Source organism: Chroicocephalus ridibundus, chromosome 9 (assembly GCF_963924245.1).
Source record: "Chroicocephalus ridibundus chromosome 9, bChrRid1.1, whole genome shotgun sequence".
NCBI classification, from domain to species: domain Eukaryota; kingdom Metazoa; phylum Chordata; class Aves; order Charadriiformes; family Laridae; genus Chroicocephalus; species Chroicocephalus ridibundus.
The window spans coordinates 23,247,673-23,269,697 of NC_086292.1; the positions used below are offsets into that span (position 1 = coordinate 23,247,673).

Here is a 22,025-nt window from a genome sequence, read left to right on the forward strand (position 1 = left end):
GCCTTGGGGTCCACATCCCCATCTTGTGAGCAGTCACCAACGGTTCCCTGATGCCGCTGCTGCAGTAGTGCTGTGCCACTCTGCATGAAAGCCCTCGGGCTGGAGGCTGGGTTCACCTGCTGGCATGAGGAGACTCCAAATCAGGTCCTACCGTGCAACTGCATTGCAACAGAGAGTGTTCACAATCAAATGGCTGGAGAGCTGGGTGGAGAGAAACCTTATGGAATTCAAGAAGGGCAAGTGTAGGGTGCTGCCCCTGGGGAGGAATAACCCCCTGCACCAGGACAGGTTGGGGGTGACCTGCTGGAGAGCAGCTCTGTGGAAAGAGGCCTGGGAGTCCTGGTGGACAACAGGATGCCCGTGGGCCAGCAATGTGCCCTTGTGGCCAAGAAGGCCAATGGCATCCTGGGGGGCATCAAGAAGAGCGTGGCCAGCAGGTGGAGGGAGGTCATCCTCCCCCTCTGCTCCGCCCTGGGGAGGCCACATCTGGAGTGCTGTGTCCAGTGCTGGGCTCCCCGGTTCCAGAAGGACAGGGAACTGCTGGAGAGGGGACAGCAAAGGGCTACCAAGATGCTGAGGGGACTGGAACACCTCTCTCATGGAGAAAGGCTGAGGGATTTGGGTCTCTTCAGTCTGGAAAAAAGACGACTGAGGGGGGACCTTATCAACGCTTATAAATACTGAAAGGGTGGGTGTCAGGAGGATGGGGCCAGGCTCTTCTCAGTGGTGCCTGGCGACAGGACAAGGGGTAATGGGCACAAACTTGACCATGGGAAGTTCCACGTAAACATGAGGAGGAACTTCTTTCCCGTGAGGGTGGCAGAGCCCTGGCACAGGCTGCCCAGAGAGGTGGTGGAGTCTCCGTCTCTGGAGACATTCCAAACCCGCCTGGAGGCGTTCCTGTGCCACCTGCTGTGGGTGACCCTGCTCTGGCAGGGGGTTGGACTGGATCATCTCCAGAGGTCCCTTCTAACCCTACCAGTCTGGAATTCTGTGAAATGTGCTCAGCCTTTCCCTCCCCTGCCTCCCCCATCTTCACCCTGACCTCCAGGAGCACCATGCAATATCTAAATGGTCTCGTGAATAGCTGGATCGTGAGAAAAGGATCTTTTCCAAGTACTATAGCCCCATATAACCTAACTCAACTATGTACTGTGGATCAGAGACAACATCTCAGCTTGTTCTATTGAAGTATAATTAATTACCATTTCCATAGTGCTACTAGGTACATGTATTCATCCAGCGCATTGGAAAATAATAACAATGCTTCTTATTATCCAACAGATGATGTTATACATTGTGGATGCAACCTATTAATATGGAAATGCTGACACATTCATCCAGAGTAATTTGCATGGTGTATTTCCTGACCTAATAATGAAGAAAGTAGGTCAGCTTCCAAGTTTTCTGAAATGGGAATTGAAGCTTTATAGCAAGAAAGTCTTTGATAGTTTTACACAAATCACTGAAACTTGCAAACCTTGCATATTCAAAATGGTTTGCCCCGTGATGATGACTTGGAGATATTTCTAATTAATTGTAGTAGTACATCAGCACTGGATTTCCTCGGCTTTCCCATTATATCACTGCTTTTTACAATTTAATGGAATTAAAAAGCACCAAAAGATACAGCTTACCAAACATAGTGTCATTTGAGAAAAGGAGGTTTTAAAAGGAGATTTTATAAAATGTAGTTTGCAGAAGCTTATGCAAAGTGGCCTTTTTTCTTTGGGAAGCATTTAGTTCAGCATTGAGTATTCCAGGTGCTGTATTGTTGGTATATACCCCATGGTGCTTATAAATACCAAACTGCTAGGTTTTAGCCTGGCTGGCATTTTGCAAAAGGTGTATTTGTGAAGTAGCTGCTGTATTTATGACCATCTCCAAGATGATTTCAGTGTTTAATCAGTGTCTACCCTAAACATCAAAATGCCGATCTTCCTTCTGGAGCTTTGATTCTTTGCTATCATAAATAAATGAAACACCCCACCTGCAGTACTGTGTCCAGCTCTGGAGCCCTCAGCACAAGAAGGACATGGAGCTGTTGGAGCAGGGCCAGAGGCAGCCACGGAGATGCTTGGAGGACTGGAGCCCCTCTGCTGTGAGGACAGGCTGAGAGAGTTGGGGGGGGTTCAGCCTGGAGAAGAGAAGGCTCCCGGGAGACCTTCGAGCCCCTTCCAGTCCCTGAAGGGGCTCCAGGAAAGTTGGGGAGGGACTTTTCACAAGGGCATGTAGCGATAGGACGAGGGGCAATGGTTTTAACCTAGAGCAGAGTGGGTTGAGATGGGACATTAGGAAGAAGTTCTTTACACTGAGGGTGGCGTGATGCTGGAAGAGGTTGGCCAGAGAGGTGGTGGAGGCCCCATCCCTGGAGACATTCAAGGCCAGGCTGGATGAGGCTCTGAGCAACCTGATCTAGTTGAAGATGTCCCTGCTGACTGCAGGGGGGTTGGACTAGATGGCCTTTAGAGGTCCCTTCCAACCCAACACATTCTATGACTCTATGAAATGCGAAATGTTGAGATGTGTTTCAGGAATATGAAGATTGCCACGTTGGATTAGAGCTGACATCCCTCAAATGCCATGCTCTTAGGGCAAAGGCGTGACTGCAGTACGTGTGGCGTTGCTCTGTCTGCTCCAGCTGAAGGCCGGGTGCCATGGCCTCTCTGCCGGGCCCCTGCCCCTCCTTCCTTCCTCGATGAGCGCCGTCCAGCTTCTCCCACTGCTCCGGCTGCAGTGTGGTGGCAGATGCAGGCGGACAATGAGAAGGCAACATGGAAAAACCAAATGTGGGCAGCGTGGCAGGGAGTTTGGTGACTCTTGTCCCGGCCCTGGTGACGCCTGGGGAAAGGCAGTGCCTGGCTCAAACTCCCAGCACCATCTCTGTGCTGCTCCATGCTCTGGGGAAAGGCATGCTTTGATGGACTTCTCTGGGCATTGCTTACTGTCAGGTCGAATTGCTCAGTGAAGACACGTGCTCGAGCTCTTCTGTGGTGCGGGAAAAGATTTTTTTTTTAAAGATTACATGCTTCCTCAGTGCTTTCATTGTTCTCTTCAGCTATATTTCCCAGCTGTGGTCTCTCACCCAGCAGATATCCTGCCCCTAGGTGCTCAGATACTAATATTTTTAATATAGCGCATGTTGTTAGTAAATGATTGTCAGAACAGCTGTGCTCTGTTGAGTATTTTCTGAAAGAATGGTTACTGTGGATATGAAGCTTTTTTTTTAGGTTTCCTGATATTTTGCTTTGCCCATTTAATATTTGACTGCCCTCCACATGTACAAGATGGTCCATAGGTTCTCCTTAAAGAGCAAAGGCTTTGCTTTTTTCCTGCCTCTGGTCTATTAAAGCCTTGTCTCCTGTACAGAGAGTACTGTAAATTCTGAGTCCTTTTGTTTTGCCTCACAAACACTCGTGATCCATGAGCTGTGCTGAATCTGTCAGGTATCTTTTTTGGGGAGTAGTAAGTTCTGATAGAGTCAGAAGCCAGATTTCAGACTGGGGCTGAGGGCGCTCCGGTCCTGCCTGTGTGCATGTTTGGGAGAAACTTTTTTTTATTGTGGGCCTGCTTGCGGTCACTTTTTGTGAGAAGTTCTTGGTTTTATTTTAGAACAAGAGATGTGGCTGAAGAAAGCTAAATCAGGGCATGAAGAACAGGCTGCGACTGGAAGGAGTGGCTGCTCGTATTCACCTGGTGATTTTGTGAGGCTTTAGGATGGTAATGGAAGCGTTGGGCGCTGGGTGGGCAGGCCTGGTGGCCGAGTAAAGTATTTCAGATACTTGTCTGTTTTTAGAAGCAAACTCAAACTCATGCTTTCTAGTATGATGAAATTATTTATGCAAAAGTTGCTTCGATTTTAGGTCTAATGAAATCCCAGAAAGAGATGAAAACTATCAGGGACCTGGCTTCTGCGGAATTTCTAACGAGGCTTGATAGCACTGGAGTTTAGGAAAAAAAACCCGTTATATGAAATTCTGTTTACTCATCATAGTCTGTTCAAATTCCATTGCAGAAATGAGAATTGTTTTAGCATTCCCCGTCCTCATCTTTTAAAATTTGTTTGCAGAAAGAAAATTAGATTGATCTCAGAATGATCAGTTTTCGTTCTATTTAATAGGACAATATTTTCCATGTGAAATGACATGCTTTCATAAAAGTATATGTTGGGATACTCTGAGTAGTTGCTTCTCTTTGTGGACGGTGCCACCTGATCCATGTGGGGGCAGGTAAGAGCTGCAGGAGTTGGAAAGAGAAGAGCATGCGGGGGCCTCCCTATCCCCGCTCCCAAGTGATGGATGGAGGGCCATGGGGTGGAAGGCCACGGTGGAACCTTGGGGCATGGTTAAACTCCGCTGGCTTGCGCTCCGTCCCAGAGCAGATGCCACGGCACGGCCCTCCAAGTAAGCCTTGTGCTGGTTCGAAGAGAAGAAAATGCTCCCCTAAGCTTTGGAGGCCAAGCGTGTCCATTGGCATAAGCGACAGGCGGGGCATGATCTTCTCCTCAAAGCTGGGCTTGGGGATTTCTGTTGCCAGAATGCTTTAAAGGCTAAGGAGCATTGCTGCTCATTAATTAGTAAAATTGGAGCTGGCTCAAGTGTTGCTTGGAAATATTAACTATTAGACTTTGGATTCATGCCCTGGAAGAAAAGTGAGTTTTATGTTAGTTTTCTAGTTTTCATTAATAATTCTCCTTCTCTTAAAACAATTCTCCAGTTCAGGAAGTGTGAGCAGCATTGAGCAGATGGGCCACTCTGAAGGTCAGTGCTGTGAAACAGGAGACTTTCGGGGCCGTATTGACGGTGCGGTGTAAGCGTTGGGTCTAACACAGTGACGTGGCGTGAGGGTGTGAGGCCGGGAGGTGAGCTCGGGAAGGCCTGGGGGTGAGGCCAAGGGTGAGGTCAGGAACTTTTGGGAGCCCATATCACTGCCAGCGCTACGCTAGGCAGAAGATCAAAATGACCAACTCCTGATGGCTTTCTGAATACTGTCCTCCAGCAGCAATCTCTCAGTGGTCATCACCAGCTGTGAAGCTTTTGCCGGCAGCACCCTTTGTCACCTCTCCCTTGCCAGGTGGTATTTTTCTCCCTGCATCTCCTCTTTCACTGTGGGTGGGAGACCTCGGCCTTCTCCTGACTCTCCGGACCCTTTCACGCATGCCCACCCACGACCAGCTTTTAAGGGGTGCTGGAGCTTTGACTTTCAGCTCAAGGTTGGGATGTGGGTCTGAAATACCCCTTTGGACCTGTCTGTAACCCAGAGACCCCTCCGCAGTTGCTCTGGGCACAGTTGCTCCCTGCCATGTGGAGTCTGGACACACAAACCTGACCACGTGCCACATCTCCAGTTTGGGGCATGGTAAATCTCCGCTTTCCAGAGGCCTGTCGCTGGGCGCATACTCTGTATTGGCACCCATGGGGCATGCCGTGGGCTGAAGCCTTCCAGGCTTTTCCTTGTTCTAGTGGGGAAAAAAAAAAAGAAAAAAAAAAAAAGTCAGCGTCCCTGTAACGTTGATAAAGCTGTTCAGAGAGAGAAATTGCGTGAGTGCCGAAAGCTGTTAGCAACCTGATCATGTGTGATTGATGAACACGTTTGAGAGTAACCGAATGGTTAATCTGCCCTGTAGATGGATATGCTCTTCAGATAGAATAAGAAGAGCTGCCTCTTTTATAAAATTAGAAACTGAATGTGTATAGGCATTATATAACTGCAAAGCTAATACTGTATATGGCAACATGACGGATTAATATATGTTGAAGTCCTTGATTTGTTCTCGTTTCTGTCTTTCTGGTAGTTTATGGAAACATATGAAAAGTTTTCAAATGACCTTTAAAATTACCTCCTAACCTATATAGTTTATCATCATTTTCTGTTCCGTGAGCCCGAGGTGTTAAAGGATTCATAATTCAGTATTTCAAAAATTGTCAGTGGCTTCACTACATGAAATTTTAAATATTCTGAATGTACTTCTGGCATTCGGTGGTTGCATTTGTTCATTCGAATGTAATGGATAGTGAATAGGACCTATTATCAGCTTGATATAGAAAATATACTTGGGTAATTACATATGCCTACACTTGATATAAATTTCAATCTTTTTCTGCCAAGAAGGCTGGTAAAAGAGAACACCATCTTTTGTTTGCATTTTATGAAGATGTGGTTCAGAATTTTTGAATTCATGAGAGAGAGAGAGAGGTTCCTGGGGGAAGGAGGGAGCCGGGTATCGGTTCTGTACTTCTGGCAAACCCTTCTGCCCTCTTTGAGTCATCCTCTGCATTTTACTGACTTGCAGAGATTGCAGCCTCTGGTTATTATAAGCACGTGAGCCTTTTTCTGAAGGACATACAGAAATGGGCAATGTAGATAGTAACGGGTTCTGTACAGTTCTTTTCATTTTAAGAGTATGGGTTTCAGCTGCTTAATTGATCGAATATAAAAAAATCGCCTGCCTTGGCTGCTAGTGTGACAAGTCTGTGTGGGACTTGGGCGTTATGAAGGACAGACGTGCTCCAGTCTGAATGCTGTGCGCTACCAACAGTTGTCTCTGCAGTAGGGTGGTTCTCTCGTTACGTGGCCGAGGTGGGTAACCGTAAGGATCAGCAGCTGCTGAAAGGAGCTTCCGCTTTGGATTTCTTGTTTCCTGCAGCCCCTGGCAGAGGCTGCCTTCGAGCGAGGACCTGCCACAGTTCACCGACCTAGTGACGGGTACCAGGGAAGGCAGCTGTTTTGCTGAGCACACACTACATTTGAGATTGGTTGAAACTCCAGTGAACGCTGTTTTTCCAGTGGCCAAGCAGTTCCTCTAGGTCAAGAACAGGAAACTTGCACTTCTTACTATCTGGTGTGAATGGATGAATTTTAATCTGACTTTATTTATCATTCCATGAATTAATACTTGGAAAGAAGAATTGCATTTTGGAATCTGACCGGATTCATAGAAACTGCTATACTATATCTTATGCTGCCATAGCAACATAGGAGCGCAAGGAGTTAGAAATCTCCGGGTTATTAGAAAAACCAAATTAAACCAACTATTGAACGAGATTGTGTTTGCATAACAAAGCCGAGTTCTGCCTTCGCTCCTGCAGTTCTGACCTTGTTTCAGGTAAAGGGGTATCCTTGACTCTCAAGAAACAGGCTCGACTGAGATAAACCCTTCATGCTATGATGAAGAGTATGAGAATAGCCGTGCTGTGTTACCATACGGGGACTCAGATTTGTGAATAGATATTCAGGCCGCTGAGGGTGCTCGAAGCTGTGTTGAAGAATATTTAAAAAGGTTACCATGAATGGTAAGAAAAAACAAATTCTCTGGCTTAAATCCTCATTTGTGAAAGAAAGATGCTTATATGTTTTTGATTTACATAACAACAGATAAACCAAAAGATGCTATGAAAAAGGAGGTTTCCGGAAGGTGAGGAAATAGCAAGAACCTAATATTAACTACGAAGAATCTCATGACTTGTTGTTCGATTCTGACCTGCTCTCCTAATAGTTGAGGAGAGGACTGAAGCTGGCAACAGATGATGGTTTTGAAAACACTGTAAGGCTAAGAATACCATACTGTTTTCCATATGACGTTTCCTCTCCGTTAGGACAAAAAAAGGAAGAGACTTCTTAGGGAGCTTTAATGGGAAGAAATTTCTGGAAAATATTGCTTTTATGAAGGTCAATCCATTTGGAACCCACCCTGCCACTACCCTAATGCCAGGAAGAACAGTTCTGTGAGCCCTCAGGGTGTGCGGCAAATCTCATCTTTCTCATGTTGTCGGTGACAAAGTGAGAGATGGAAGTAGGAAATGTGTTGTGGTATTGGTCTATTTTTAATCTTATTTTTGCTGGTCTTTTTTTATTTTAAACTTGATTAATGTATCTCTTGCGTCTTTTGTCAGAGATGGCTAATATGTCTCGAGCCTATCTTTTCTACTGTGATTTTTATAAATATCTAGTTGCAATAACCATAAAAGCACTCGTGGGCTTAAGTAAAGGAAGTTTTATAGTAAGCCTGAAGCACAAAGTTCTGAAAGCATGCCTTTAGCACTGTTTTACAAAAAAAGTTTTGAAATACTTTGCAATTGACAGGATTGGGAGATTTTCTTCATATTTTGCAGAGTGTTCCTAGCAATTATCAATAATGCGTTTTTAAAGATCCATGTAATAGAACAAGTGTTTAAAAAAAAAAAAAAAGCAAGCGCAGCCATTTTTAAAACTTCTGCTTAATGCACTGATAAATCTGTTGGCTTCCAGTAACACCGCAGGACCATTAGACTGATATATTGATAAGTGCAATTAAACTTAGATTATTTCCTGTATGCGTTCTTCTTACAAGGCCTTTTGATGTACTCCAGTTCTTCTAACTTACCAGATTTGAGATGCTTTCCTCTACAACTGAATCTTTGGGATATGCTTTTGCCTACATCAACTCTTCTTCCAGTGGAGACCAGTTCCCAGCACTGCCGCGGGGCTTGGGCCACCAGACGCTGATTTTTTCCTCCGTGAAGCAACTTGCTGTGACCCCTCTGCTCTGGCTCCATAGTGTCCTCATTGTACATGCTGTGTGTATTTGTCACATACACAGCGCATGCAATGTGGACATAACGGAGCTCAATTTACGCCTGGCAAGGAGACAAAATACCTGCAAGAAACGTTGTGGGTGTTGGGGGTTTTGGGTTTTTTTTGTAGGATTTTAAAATTTATTTATTTGGTGCGTGCTCACAGAATCCCAGACTGGCAGGGGTTGGAAGGGACCTCTGGAGATGATCCAGTCCAACCCCCTGCCAGAGCAGGGTCACCCACAGCAGGTGGCACAGGAACGCCTCCAGGCGGGTTTGGAATGTCTCCAGAGACGGAGACTCCACCACCTCTCTGGGCAGCCTGTGCCAGGGCTCTGCCACCCTCACAGGAAAGAAGTTCCTCCTCATGCTCAAGTTTGTGCCCGTTACCTCTTATCCTGCTCATACTATTCTTGTGTATGACATGAGGTCCAAAAATTGCTACAGTTCATCAGTGAAAACAAGGCAGTGGCAAGAACTTCCAGGGTCATTGCAATTCTCCAGATCTCAAAAAAAATAAAAGTCTTAGCGGGACTTAAATAGTGCAGGGATTTAATTTTGGCCCCCGAGGTGATTCATTTTAGGGTCGTATATACTGACACTCTTGTGTTGGGTTGTTGGCTTTTTTTTTGAGCACATTCTGTGCTTTGACCGATCACTTAAAGCTTGGTGGGAAAAATTGCCTTTTTCATGTAACAGGAAAATGTTGTGTAAATCTTGTATCAACGTTTATGGTTTGGGGGTTTGTTTGCGTTTTTTTGGGGTTTGTTTTGTGGGTTTTTTTTGGTAAAGCAAAAGAGCAAAGTAAAACTGAATCTTCTGGTTTTGTTTTTAATTTAAAAACCTTTCATTTTTATTCTAGTACTTTGAAAATGTTATGTCTTGAAAAGCGCTTTAATGATTGCAGGGTTTTTTTGGCCAGTTGGAGTCACCCGTCTGCATCAGCAAACGCAGAGCCATGTTCTGTGTCTTCTCTGCCGTGAACTGGTGCTTTTAAAACGATGAGGTTTTTCATTCAGTGATTCTGACAAACTGAATATTCGTGTGAATAGTAGCTATCCTCGTTAAGTGCTAAAAAATAAGGAATTAGATATTTAAAAGCAAAAATTGTTACAAGGGCAAATATTGCACCTAAAGTGGCTTGGGGAGGCTGCAAAAATTAAAGTCCATTCTCAACTGGCTGTAGTCTGGATCTGTAATGGGCCAAATCCTGCTCTCTAGACCTGAAGCCCTGTTCAAGAACAGGAACTGCAATAGAAAACTGTGATTCTTTTGCTGCACTGAAATTAAATTTAAAAGCGGGGGGTGGGGGTGATACAGGACGTGTTTTCAGTGACAGCGAGGAAATGCCAACAGCTCTCGGGGGAACTGCACTATGTATTATTCCAGTTGCTACTGAAAGCATTATTACCTTTAGTGGGAATTTTGGGGAGCTTTGCCTTTCATAGGATTACTAACGATGATGTTTTGTTTGTTTTACGCTGGGGAGAAGACTGACTAAAATGGCTAAAGCTGCCGGCTGCAGGGGATGTCTTTGCCCCCCTGCCCCGTGCAGGGGCTGTGCGCTGTGGTCATCACGGCCAGCTGTGCTAGAACCAGGAGTGATGAGAGGCACTCTCCTGCCTCGGATTTATCGCATAAAGGATGGTGATTTTAACACATAGTGCTTTGTTTTGTTTACCGCGCTCCCAAGATCTTCCAGGAGCCGCAGACCGAACAAAACTTGCTTGCCTCTGAGTTTGTTCTGTGCCCCCTCATCAGGCTTGGTATACGCTGTGCAGAGACATCACTGTGAACAGAAAGAATTAAATAAGGAAGTTTCCTAGGCTATGGAAATGTGTGATGGAGCAGTAGTTGTATTAGAAGATGGTGGTATCGGCTCAGTAGCCTCATCACATTGCTTGCCCTGAGTCTACATTAGTACAAATAGAGACCCGACGTGAGATGTTGAAAAATAGGTTCTGATGTTTGGGAAGAAAGTGCATGCGGTGCAGAGGGTACCGTGAGAGCAGTGCTTTACTTCCAGGTATTTTTCCTAGGGGCCTGGGCACGTAAGCCCCTCCAAGCTCAGTCCTGTGGGTGTTGGTGGTGGCTGTGGGAAGCTCCGCTCTGCCCTCGCTCCGTGGGTCCCGCTGCAGCCAAGGGCTCCTTGGGGGCTGTGGCTCTCCTCTGCCGGGGCGGTTTTGCTTTCACTGGATTTTTTTTTTTTCTTCCTTCCTTTAAATCTTTATTTGCATTAATCCAATTGCTGGAAAAGGATTATAGGCCCAGAATAAAATCCAGCTGTAATTAAAAATGTAAAAGCGGCTTATGTGTTTTTAGGCCAAAGTTATTAGAGGAAGCTATCAACGTCCCAATATTAATACCCCAATCTCAGCTGGGAGGCTGTTATCATGATGAGAGTGTCTGATAATGGGCCGGTTACTCAATATTTTATAGTAGATAACTTCTGCTGGTGTTTACCTCCTGTCTACGTGCATCATAAACCACAGACACCAGCCCGCCTCTCACAGGCTTTGCGGGCATCCTGTTTTTTTAATATTTCTGAAAGACTGTTTTTCTTTTTTTTTTTTTTTAGGAGCTAATCTAGCTCCATTGCAAAAGCAAGAAGAGTTTGTGAGCCGGATGTTCAGAGCACAAGGGCTGTGGGAATTACCCTCTATAAGAGGATTGGGGCATATTCCAGTCTTCAGCATCTGCATCTTAAGCCATCTTTTCATAACAAGCACTCCCTTATCAAATATCCTCTCTGCATTTGTAGTTTCCATCAACCCCCTATCTGGATAAAGAAAAACAGCAAACTGGAACAGCTCTCAGCCGTCCCGTTATTCATGACATGCGCCCAGCTTTCTGGCGTGCAATTGTCTGGGTATTCAGTTTGCAAGCCTGCTTTGTAAGTCTTTCCAAGTAGAGCACTTTTTAATTACCTCTTTAGAATTAAATCAATGTAGGGGCTAGAGCTACTTAGTATTATTATTTTTAATCCAGAGATTGAAACTTTCTTTGACCTTTGCTTTCTTCAAATGGGAGGTATTTCATTTCATCTCTGTCATTTTGAATTAAATGAGTTTTCTGTAAAAAGGAAAGGATGCAGAAAGACTTATTCTCTGGCAAAGGATTTAGATGAAAAATTATGGACCTGAGTGGCTCTCAAACTACATTGTTTAGAATCTCCTCCGCCAGGATTGTGCTGAAGTTCCCGGAGTCAAACACCCTTCCCCTGACAGCGCGGGGTGTGCGGTCCTCTGATGGAAGTGGGGTTTGCAGCTGGAGCAGTGAAGGAAGTCTTCTAGAGCATCAGTGCTAAACTGCTAGAGGGATAAAAACAGATACCCTCCCAAATGTCAGCTTCTCAGCCTGTAAGCTACACAGAGTTTTCAATAAAGTAAACTCTCTTTGCTGTTTCTTTCTGGTTTAGGTATTTTGATGTTTTTGGTTTTCTTTTTCTTTCCTTGATTTGCTTTCCCTGTTCCTTTTCAGAAAGATGTTTGGATCTTTCCTTCCAGTAACAGCTTATTTGTGATCTTTGCTCTCCTCTGAGAGGCCTTTTGCGGCGTGTGCTTGATTTTTTTTTTTTTTTTTGATGTCAGAAGCAATCATAGAAACATGGAATGGTTAGAGTTGGAAGGGACGTTAAAGATAATCCAGTGCCACCCCCTGCCCTGGGCAGGGACACCTCCCACCAGACCAGGTTGCTCCAAGCCCCGTCCAGCCTGGCCTTGAACACCTCCAGGGATGGGGCAGCCACAGCTTCTCTGGGCAACCTGGGCCAGGGGCTCACCGCCCTCACACCAAAGAATTTCTTCCTCAGATCTCATCTAAATCTCCCCTCTTCCAGTTTAAAACCATTCCCCCTCGTCCTATGGCTCCCCTCCCTGATCCGGAGTCCCTCCCCAGCTTTCCTGGAGCCCCTTTAGGGACTGGAAGGGGCTCAAAGGTCTCCCTGGAGCCTTCTCTTCTCCAGGCTGAACCCCCCCCAGCTCTCTCAGCCTGTCGTCACAGCAGAGGGGCTCCAGCCCTCCCAGCATCTTCGTGGCCTCCTCTGGACTTACCCCAACAGGTCCACGTCCTTCTTGTGCTGAGGGCTCCAGAGCTGTACGCAGGACTCCAGGTGTGGCCTTACCAAATCCATGTCTCTTCAGTTTAGAGACAAGGATGTCAGGCGGGACAGTGTCAAATGCCTTGCACGAGTCCAGGTAGGTGATGTCATTTGCTCTTCCCTTATCCACCAATGCTGTAACGCTGTCATAGAAGGTCATCAAATTTATCAGACATGATTTACCTTTAGTGAAGCCATGTTGGCTGTCACTGGTCACCTCTTTATTTCCCACATACCTCAGCAGAGTTTCCGGGAGGATCTTCTCTGTGATCTTGCCAGGCACAGAGATGAGACTGACCGATAGTTCCCCAGGTCTTCCTTTTTTCCCTTTTTAAAAATGAAGGTTATGTTTCCCCTTTTCCCATCAGTGGGAACTTCACCAGACAGCCACGACTTCTCAAATATGATGGATAGGGGTTTGGCAACTTCATCTGCCAGTTCCCTCAGGACATGTGGATGGATCTCATCAGATCCCATGGATTTGTGCACCTTCAGGTTCCTTAGATGGTCTCGAACCAGGTCTTCACTTACAGTGGGCAGCTCTTCATTCTCAGAGCCCCTGAGAATGGGGCTTTGCCTTCTGCAACTTGGGCGGTGTGGCAAGAGCACTTGCTGGGGAAGACCAATGCAAAGAAGTCACTGAGTACTTCAGCCTTCTCCATATCCCAGGTGTCCAGGTCTCCCGTTTCCTTCTGGAGAGGGCGCACATTTTCCCTAGTCTTCCTTTTATCACTGACCTACGTATAGAAGCTTTTCTTGTTGCCCTTGATGTCCCTGGCCAGATTTAATTCTATCAGGGAATTCTGTCAGGGCTTTTAATTCTATCAGGGCTTTCCTAACCTGATCCCTGGCTGCTCGGACAATTTCTCTGTATTCCTCCTAGGCTACCTGTCCTCGCTTCCACCCTCTGTAGGCTTCCTTTTTGAGTTTGAGTCTGTCCAAGGAACTCCTTGTTCATCCACACAGGCCTCCTGGTGTTTTTGCCTGACTTCCTCTTTCTTGGGATGCATCACTCCTGAGCTTGGAGGAGGCGGTTCTTGAATATTAACCAGGTTTTTTGGGCCCTGCTTCCCTCCAGGGCTATATTTCACGGTACACTGCCGCTCTTCAGATCCCTGAAGAGACCAAAGTCTGCTCTTCTGACATCCAGGGGAATGAGCTTGCTGTGTGCCCTCCTCACTGCCACAAGGATCTTGAACCCCACCACCTCATAGTCACTGCAGCCAAGGCTGCCCTTGAGCGTCACATTCCCCAGTGGTGACTTTCCTCTGTGGCGTGTTTAGGGAAGCTTTCTGTTTCTACCCAACATTTTCGATGTCCCAGGCAGGTGCTGACGTACCAGCTCCTGTCTTTCCTTTGTCTCTTCTGGGAGCTCTTGCTCCGTGCTGGGGTTCAGCTGCTCGTGTTCAGCCTGGCAGTAGTGACTGTATTCTGGGGTGCCCGCTGGCATAGCTCCAGCCACTAATCCAAGTTATTTTGAAATGTTTATTTACACAAAACAAATTTAGTCTCTAGGTTGCACTGAGGAATTCTCTGTATCTCTAGCCTGTGCTAGGAAGAACGACACTGTGCCAGAAACCCAAAGATTTCACAAGAGGCAACGTTAGAGGACTACATGTTTTTACTGCTGTGCACAGCTGAAGAATTCCAAATTTAGTATTGTCCGCATGTGATGGAAAATACAAACTCAGGAAAAAAGACTAAAAAAAAAAAAGAGAAATGCCAAGAGTCAGCAGAGCTTTCCTTCATGTATTTCCACTGTAAAAGCCATGAACCTCCGTGAAGTGCCGATTTTCCCTCTGCTAACGCACTTGCAGCTCTGCTGTGTACAGCACGAAATTTGCTTGTTGCTGTCAACGGTCCCGCTCAGTTCCCTCGTGTTTGTGGTAGCAGCAGCGTTCCTGGTGTGCGAGGCTGGCGGCAGGGAATGAGTGCTGGGCACAGAAGCCTGTTATAAGGTGTCTTAGACAGGGAGAACTTCAGACTTTGCTTCTTGCCCGAAATAACCACTAATGAACAGGATTGCAATTCTCTGTTCCCCAGGGACTCCGGTCCCCTTTCCTAAAGCCGAACGTGGAGTAGGCATCTGAACTACCAAGCCCCGTGGGTCTTCCCAGCCTGCTCTCCCTATACATGCCTTGTACCAGGGAGCGAGAGGTGCTGCCCCGTGCCCTGGCTCACAGGCAGCTGCCGGCAGCGGCTCAGCTGAAGCAGAAGGGTTTTGCTTTCTGCCTGCGCTCTGGCTGCTGTATTTCTGCCAGCAAGCCCTCTACAGACTGTATGAACCTGGGATGATGGGCCGTGCCGGGTGGTTTGTGAGTGTGCACGTGTGTGCCTGCCTGCTGTTAGGAATCTGTCGTTCTGCATCCTTCGAATTGCTGTCTGTTGCTGAAGATTTGCCCTGTTTGGTGTCCCGGTGGAGGAGGAGCATTGAGCAGAGGAAGGTGGGTCTGTGTGAGAAGAGTTTGGTGTTTGCTTGGTGTCTGTTGCCGTTTGAGAAAACAGCTGTGATGGTGTGCTGGGAGGACGGGATGCGCTTCACCTTTGTAATGTTACACTTTTGGTTTTTGACATAAGTCGAGCTCTGGAACAGATATGTGCCATAAACCCTCACTTTGTACCAGTTCCTGAGCACGAACTCCCACCTGGCGTGCTGCGGAGCCATGATCTGCCGCTGAGTCCTCTTTGCAGTAAATGGAAGTTCCTTAGGTCCGGGCTGCAGCCGGTGGCCGTGTGATGGACGCGCGGGCAGCTTGCCTGCTCGGGGGGACGGCGCTTGCTGCGGCTCTGCCTCTGCAGGCTGGGGGCTGGAAGGGCCAAAGGTGTCTTTCAGTGTGAAGGATGGAAAGGAATGAGCTGCCTCTGGGCAGCTGCTGAGGCTGACGTTGTCTAGTAACCCCCGTCTCCCCAGGAGTGTGTCCGGGCAGCGTGGTCTCCCCTCAGAGCCGTCCTCCCTCTCCTGCCCTGGGGCCATGTGGATGGGAATGGCTGGGGCTGCCCGGGAAGGGCCATGGGTGAGGGATGGGGTGCGGGGGGAGCCTGGCCCCGGGGCACCATCCCGCAGCTCTGCGGAGGGCAGAGCTCTGCGTTTGTTTCCTCCTCTTCCATTAATTGTTTTTGGACAGTTTCTCCTTACTATTTTCTGTTTTTTTCTTAACGGTCTGTTTTCTTCCCTCGCTTTGCCTCTTTCTCCATCGTTTCCTTCTCATTCGGGAGGGTTACGCGTTGCATGAGAACTGTTGTGGTAGAACTATGGGGGCTTTTTCCTATCCAACAATTACAAAAGCTGCAGGGCTTTTTAATTACTATGACACCAAGGAACAATGTTTCTTTGGGTATTTTTTTGTCATGCTTCCTTGAATATCTTTAAAATATTTGTAATGTTGTAGCTTTTACTGGGGGCTTTTTTTGCATTTATGGTGATAATACGGATTTGAAGTTGCATAGGCGTATTCCAAAGGCTGTGCATGAATGAATTCGTTGCTATCGATGGGCATTCAATACCAATAAAAACAGGGGACACTGAGAGTTACATGTTGAAAAATGACATAGCACAAATAATTTAAATATTTTTCTCGTGTTTGAGTATATTTGTGGTGTCTGATTGAGCTGGTTAGCAAAATAAAGACAGATGGCAATGAATTCATTCCAACATGTTTTCATTATGGTACAGCTATTCCGACTTCTCACAGCGCTTGTGCAAATGATTTTCTTGTTTAAACTTCCCTTGCTGCTGCTGTCCGCACCCTGTTCAGGGAATCCAGAGGTAGCGTGCTTATAATACGTACGGAGAATTGATTTTTATATGCAAAATAAAAATGAAACTAACCGGAAAGAGGAGCTGCCTGTAATTAACCCATATACTTAGTGCTGCGGTGAGTACGAATTTAAGAATTAAACTCCTTCTCCTTTAAAGTCCATACCAAAACTTAACAGGATTAGACCCGAGTTTATCATAGCTGAATTTCAGTTGGGCGCCCTTCAAAGCCTGAGGATGGCACGGTGATTTGCAGCGCTGTCTTCCGTAGGAGGAGCGAGACCGTCGCTATTGATGCGGGCAGCGGGACCTGCGCCTCCCCCAGCAGCTCTCATGGCTGTCCGGACGCTGCCGGGGTGACGTGACCAGCGCTTCCCTGTGCGTGAATGGTCGGCAAATATGTTTTGATGGAAAGTTTTAACAGTTTGTAGATCGCATCAGAAAAAGAATAGGGGAGGAGAGAGAGTGCCTTCAAAGGACTGCGACCCCTTGTAATTGTTGCTTTGCCCAATAGCTCGGGTGTTCTTGAAGCTCCTGCCCTAAATAAATACAACATTTAATGTTTTTGTCTTAATGCAATAATTATATTACCTAATAAGCTCATCTAGTACTTTAAAGGAATACTTGACATTTCAAGAATTGCACTAACCAGTCAGCATCTCGTCTCGTTCCTTTGCCATATTTCAAAAGTGCCCCTTATCTTGGTACTCTCCATATGGAGAAGATCCTACAATCCACGTATATTGCTGGAAATGCTGTACTCAATGTCTATATGAAAAAATGTGCAGATAACACGATGGCAAAACAGTATGCAGTGTAGTATAAATTGTTATTTTTTTGGGACGTCTGCACAGAATTGGCATAGCTGCTCCATTTGTTTGGTGGTTCTGTTCTATGTGAAGTATTGCTGCTATTGTTTTTCTAGATCTGAGGCAACATATGCCTTGAATATAGGAGATTAAACTTGTTTTCCCTTGCTGTTGAGCACCCTAACAGTGACTGTAGCGTGGATGTGCTCTACCGTTATCCCTCCCAGGCCACCTCTCCGTGGGCCCCGCTGCCTGCGGTGGGTGCGTGCGTGGGCAGAGCGAGGAGGGGATGGGTCTTCCTCTGCCTCCCGCGCTCCTGGAGGATGCCGTACTGTCTGCTGCCGAGACAACTGCCAGCCCCTGGGTGTAAGCTTTAGGACGGCTGTCTTACCAGGGCTGCTGGAGATCAGGAACAGTGCCCTGTGCCCGTCATAAAGCGCTGGAGCTGTGAGCGAGGAGGTGGTGAAGAAGGACGTTCGTCTCCCTGCGGGAGCACTGTCTCTCTGCACTCAGCGCCTCCCACGGCGCTGTGACCCTGGCAGAGACGGTCAGGTTTGGTGGTTGTACCAGCCCTGGCAGGGCTCTGGGTGCCACCTGGGGTTTCCGCAGCAGCTTCCTGGCAACCAGGAGTGGGCTGGCTTTTACACCTCCTGCGGTGGCAGGCTGTTCCCAAGCCGAAGCAGGGCTTGGACTACTCTTGGATGAAGGTGGCTGTGGGATTGTGGTCAGAAAGCTCCAACCGAGGCAGCTGCAAAAACATGGTGCTTTTCCTCAGTGATAAAACACTAATTATTATTCCTGACCATCTTGGCTTTCAGCAGGGCTATTAGCTCACAGCGGCTGTGGGTTAAAATAACCGTGTGGCACAGTGCTGCATGCAGTGTGCTAGCGAAGGTGGAGTGAGACAGCGTAGATGTGCCCAAGTGCCCAGAGAGTGGCACGGCCACGTCTGAGCAGCAGCATCGTAAGCCAGGGCAGGGCTCCTGGGCGCAGCCTCTCTGCCTAGCTCTGCCCAGCGCTTTTTCTGCTCCTGAGGACTCTGTTCCTGTGGTTTCTCACTCTACCCCATGCTACGTATGCACGTATGTGCATGTTTTTCCTATTTAATGTAGGGGATTTTTTGTGGAAGAGTGATATCATCATGAGAATTTGGCATCCAGGGTACTAAAATTTTCTGACTCTGAATTAACGCCGTGTCCATTAATGGAAATGTTTTCTCCCTAGATATAATAGACCAAACAAAAAGAAAAGCATAAATGGGGAGGTGAAGTATTGTGTGCTAAAAATGTAGTGTTCTTCTGTGCTGGAGGTGGTGAGAGGACCAGAAGTACTTTGATAGAAGGAAAGAGAGGTGGAAATTTGAGGGGGGGGGGGGCGGGAAAGTAAGGGCTTGTGCATATGCATCATTTTGTGGAGAGGGTAGGAGGGAATATATTGACATCTGTAGACAAAAGCTGCAAGCAAGGATTACAAAGAGCCAAGGGGAGAAGCGTGCTCAGGCTCAAGCAAGTATTTTGGGAGAGAGGAACAAAGTAATGGCAGTTCAGGGTGAGGCTGGCCCTTCCAGCAGCCCTGTCTGCGCGGCTCTCCCCGGCCAGGCTGGAGGTGGGGGGACTGGAGGGGACGGGGACTGGCAGGAGCACCAGCCGACTTCTGTCTCCTTCTGCTCGTCTGGACATCAACCTGGACGCTGGTTCCCCAAAGGAAGCCTCAGGGCAGGCCGGGAGGTAAAAGCCACCAGTAAACCCAGGAATCTAGGTGAAAGTCAGATGGAGAGGTGGTGGGTTTGTCACCTCTAAACACATTTTAGAGGGAAGAGCTGTGCTTGTGGGCACAAGAGGGTCTTGTCTGGGGCTGTTGCTGGCCCCAGGCCTCCCTTGTAGGGCTGGTTTGTTGGCTGCGCCTATGGGCCATCTTGAGGGCAGTTTGTTCAGCCGTGCACCTGCAAGCAGCTCCTGCCTGCTTCATCCCTCCTCCCCACCGATAACATATGGCTTCCATTCAGGGTGCGCTTCTCCTGGTACTTTATGCTGGGGAAAGACGGTCACGTAGGAAGCGACGTGGAGATGGCAGGCTGGGGAGGGGCTCCCTACCTCTCTGGGGCGCCTGGAGCGCCGACATACTGAACTCTGGCAAACCCTAGGCCCTGACTTTTATTACAAGTCTAGTTTATGGAAGAAGTAAGTTTTTCATTTTTATTCTTTTTTGTTTGCCACCAGAATAGCATGCAGTTAAGGGGAACACACTGTATTTTTGTGTCCTCTGTATCAGTCCCATTTTTTGGCATTTATTGTAGCGTTCAGCATGTTCAGCGTGTGGCATATTCTCTTTCACTCCCATCTCTTCTGCATTTCCTATGGTGAAATGGTATCGTTCCCTCTTGTCTTCCTCCCTCTCCTCTCCTTTGCCGTGCTCCTCTCTTGCTTTCCATTCCAGATACCGCTTCTTAGGAACTTTTGAGAGGAGACATTCGCAGAGGCACGTGTCCTGCAGTTTGGTTTGAATTTATTTAGCTCTTGCCGCAGCCTGACTTGCTTGTAGGAAGAAATTGTGTTGCCGGGTCCTAGCGCTGACACCACTAGAGAATGTTTTCACAGGATAGAGATAGGAGTATGTCTGTGGCAAATAAAGACCTATATTAGTCTTGCTCCTGTCTTGAACAGAACAGCAGAGTAACATTTCACCGTGGGAAGATAACCAAACCGCCGCGCTCAATGCAATGGCACACACCCAGGAGATCAGGAGCTCCCGTTTCCCTCTGTCGCCGCGATGCTGCTCCTACCCGACAGCTGCCCCATTAAAGCTCGCACAGAGCTGCCAAAATGTGCCATGCTCATGCTTCTCTCGCTGCAGGCGGTTCTCATTCCTGTGATTCTTTGCTAATTGTCATTTTCGTAGGTGGAGCGGAGACTCCTGAGTCGTTTAGGCATGACCTCTGCAACGTCGTTGCTAATTTACCCTCTTTCTATCACACATTGTGAAAAGACCTGGACATGTGGATTGTAACTCACTTATTTGTAAGTTCACAGATCACGGTATCTCTAGTTTCTGCTGAAAACCCTCTGCTTTTAGGGCAGTTTAGTGTTAACATAAAGCAGCTGTGCTGGTATAACCACAGTTCGTGTGGCTCTGTTGTGGTATCGCGATAGTCCAGGAAATGTCCTCTTTAGTGGTTCAGCTGGGGAGAAACTCGTGGCAATACGACTTGCTCAAAGCCGGGGAAGTTTGGTGGCCGGCTGGGACCTGCTTACACGGACCTCCCGGAGCCTGTGGTGGCAAGTCTCTGCTCCAGCATGGATTGCTGCAGAGTTCCTCTGGCTTGTAAAGAGCTCTCGCCCACAGACGGATAATACCGTCTTATCCGCGCTCATGTGCTCAGGGTATCAGTCATGTAAAAAAGCCTTAGCTGTGCTGCGTGGTTTCCCTCACAAAGGTTACATGGTTTGGGTAGGTAGACTGTGTTTGAGTGTTTACTTGGAACGTGTGAAAGATTTTGGAGAAGTGCGACCTTGCTGTGCGGCAGGATTTCTCAGTCAAAATGCTTTCACATTAAATAGCAAAGAAAGACAAGACGTTTGTCTGAGGGCCAAATGCGTGATTCATATCATTAGGGTGAAGTTCGGCATTTCATTTCATCATCTCATGCCCGAGAGTGAGCTTACGCTTCTCTCTTGGAACCACAATTTACTTTTTTTCCAGCCTCTTCTTTCACCTGCTCGCCAAAGGTTCCTGATGCTTGCTGCCGGGCGCCAATGGGTGCGTACCGAGGAGACACCCCCAGAGTTGTCACGTCGCCCTGGGGTGGCTGTGGCCTTGCAGGATGGTAAGAGCCTTTCGTGCCTGAGGAGGTTCGCTTTTGGCTTCATTTCTTCCTCCCCCAACCTTTCCATTTTTGATTGTTCGAGGGTGGGGGCTGGGGCAGGAGGGGAAATGGACGTCTGATCAGAGGTATGATTTCAGAATGTTACAGAATGGTATAGGAATGTAGAGAGTGGAGGACAAACGGCATGTCCTACTGAACTGCTTCTGGAGGAGAGAGCCTGCAAAGGGATGTGATAGAGAGCCTGGATCGTCGGTCACTTTTGGAGAGATGAAATCTTGCTGCCTTGAGGAAGCGGGGTGCCTGTTCCTTTTTATTACTCAGTTATTGGGGCTGATTGAAGCTGGAGAAAATTTGCCATCTCAGGGATGTTTTCAATGAAATTTCACATTTTAATAGGTGGACGTTTCTGAGAAATCTTGTTCTTCTTCGTATTGATACAATTCTGAACTGGAACAGACAAAAGAGTAATTTTGTGGAAATGCGTACAAAAATACTGCTCTGTTTCTGGACCAGATCTATGTAACAGTTGCTAGGAGCCAAAAATGAATGTGGCACTTCAGAATCTGACTTGATGTGTGGGAACTAATTTTTATTTAGGAAAAAAAATACGATCACATGGATGCATAGATATTTTGTTTGCTTTTTTCCCCAGTTCTCCTTGCCAACTTGGGCTGAAATTAGAACAGTGCAAGTCACTAAATTGCTACAAGAAGCCCTGTTTTTTAATAGCACTGATTTAGCAACCTAGAATTAAAGTTCATGTGTGTCAGATGGCTTCGAAATTACTGAGGATACGCTGATTTCTTTTTTCCCTTCAGCAAAACGAAACTTTTCCTTTTCAGGGCAGCCTCTTGCCCCCCCTCCTGTGTGTGTGATTTTTGCCGGCTGATGCTGGATGATGCCAGGGTAGCAGCGCTCTCCGTGAGTCAGCTTTCCTGCTGTCCGCGGGAAGGTAACCGGTTACCGTGCACTTTGCCCAAAAGCA

General features: G+C 47.2%; 1 protein-coding gene across 4 annotated transcripts in view; it reads left to right on the forward strand.

The window, feature by feature from the left end:
- HTR2C (5-hydroxytryptamine receptor 2C) overlaps positions 1–22,025 on the forward strand; it is a 269,572-nt gene that overhangs the window by 77,926 nt on the left and 169,621 nt on the right. The window contains exon 1 of one of the 4 annotated variants that reach the window (XM_063346040.1): positions 20,906–21,040. The exons of the other annotated variants lie outside the window; for them this stretch is intronic. The gene's annotated coding sequence lies outside the window, so the exon portion shown is untranslated. Of the gene's footprint in view, positions 1–20,905; positions 21,041–22,025 lie in introns of those variants that run through there. 4 annotated transcript variants of the gene reach the window in all.